Consider the following 2,053-nt stretch of genomic DNA (forward strand, 5'->3'; position numbering starts at 1 on the left):
TCATTAATTTTAAGTAATTTAATCATATGGTAAAGTTGAACATATTGTTTATCTGGGCTTAGAAAAATAGCAATAACAGTCAACCCACAATTTAATTCATTATGTATTTATTATATACAGAACTTCCAAAATTCTCAAATGGAAAATCACAATCCTACTCCAATAATCCAGACATAGCACAACTATTGAGTTTTGATGCTTTAGTTTCTCTTGTATTCCTAGTTTTCTACATCAGAGTTTTTTGTAGAGAACATACTCAACAACATTCTGCATATAGACATGATATTGTGCCATTATCATTTAATATTTTATCTTCATATTTCCTTTTTTAACTAAAACTCATTTGGAAAACAAATTTACAGTAAGGCACTTGATAGGTTTATTGAATAACAAAGTGTATCAGTTTTCTGTTGTAGATATTCTATCTGAAATTCTATCAGGAAGTCTATAGGGATATACCCTTACAGATTTCTGTTACTGTGCATGTTTTAGGCAAATTCTCCTAAATTATATTTTATGAAAAATTGTTTTAATTTAATATTTGAATTATACTTCCACTGAGTGTAAATTACAAGATGATAAGATAACATGAAGATAACATGAAGAAAACGAAAGCTAAATCACAAGGTGAAAGATAACATTAAGTTATCTTTTCCAACCCAATGAAGATAGCTTCTCACAATTGTGCCTTCCATTTTTGCAGATATGAAGTCAAGCTGTCAGTCAAATTGCCACTTTGAGGGGTAACATGAATTTGTTTCTATTGTTCTTTTTAAGGTAATTTTCTTTTTGATTTGTTGTGTTTTCTGCACTTTTACTATCATGCTCCATAAAAATGTATGTGTAATTTGATGTCCTCTTCGGTTCTGGAAAATTTTTAACAATCATCTCTTCAAATATTACTTTTTCTTTGTCATTTTTCCCATCGACTTCTGGGTATTCAATTAAATATGTTAGTCCAAGCCACAACTCTTTAAAAGAGTTATTGCACCAACAGGTAACAGTAATGCTGATAAACCTATATAGACACTTTGTTTATGGCAATGTTGGGATTGCAGAGCAATGAGTGGGGGATGGATTTGTTTTCCAGTAAACAGCATGTTGCAGTAGAATATTCTGATGGGTGAAAGTCAAGTGGTTAATCAGTGTTGGTGTTAATCTTAGCTCTACTGTCCTGGCTTTGACTAGCGTTGATTACAGCTCTGCTATGCTTGGTTTGACTGAGAACATATGGGCTCAGTTTCCCATGTGTTCTCATTTCAGGACCAGGTAGAAGGGAGACTCACTATTGGTAATGTGTTGTTCTCCAGTTGGAAGGCATAGCACATGGAGAAAAAAATTAAAACCACACAGGATCATTTAAATGGTTTTCTACAGTTTGCAAGACTTTCACACACTTTCTATTATTCCAACCAATCACATGGGAAATATTCTCTTTCTGCCTAAGGGGAAGAATGACAAAGATAAGAAGAAAATTAACAGTGTTTTACAAATAAAACAATACCTGATACAACCAAAATTCATGACATCCACAATTTTTTTTTTAATTTGAAGAACACAAAACATTCTTGAATAAATATAGAAGATTAGATTTTTGACAAGAAAGTTAGATAAATACAATCATAAACAACTACAAAACAAGTAGAAGAGGAATATAATTGACTAAGTTAAAATTCAGATTTGTTCTTTATCAAAGGACTTTAAATAAGTAAAGAGTAAATGCAAAATGCAAATATGTATTCAAGGTACAAAACATACAAAGGGATGAAAGTTATAATGCATAATATAATTTTAAATAGATAAAAATAAAGACAAATAATTTAAAGGAAGGCTGGTAAAATGGCATATGAAGGCACTTTACAAAAGAAAAAACTCAATAAAATATAATGTGGCCTACCTCTACAATAATAAACATTTAAATTAAAGCTACAAGAAAATATTTTACATAAAGCAAATGTATTCATAAATCCTAAAATCTCATAATGCTAAGTGCTAATGAGGAAGAGGATAATAACTTAAGAATTAGCACACATTGCTCTTAGGAGTATAAACT

Source organism: Cynocephalus volans, chromosome 4 (assembly GCF_027409185.1).
Source record: "Cynocephalus volans isolate mCynVol1 chromosome 4, mCynVol1.pri, whole genome shotgun sequence".
NCBI classification, from domain to species: domain Eukaryota; kingdom Metazoa; phylum Chordata; class Mammalia; order Dermoptera; family Cynocephalidae; genus Cynocephalus; species Cynocephalus volans.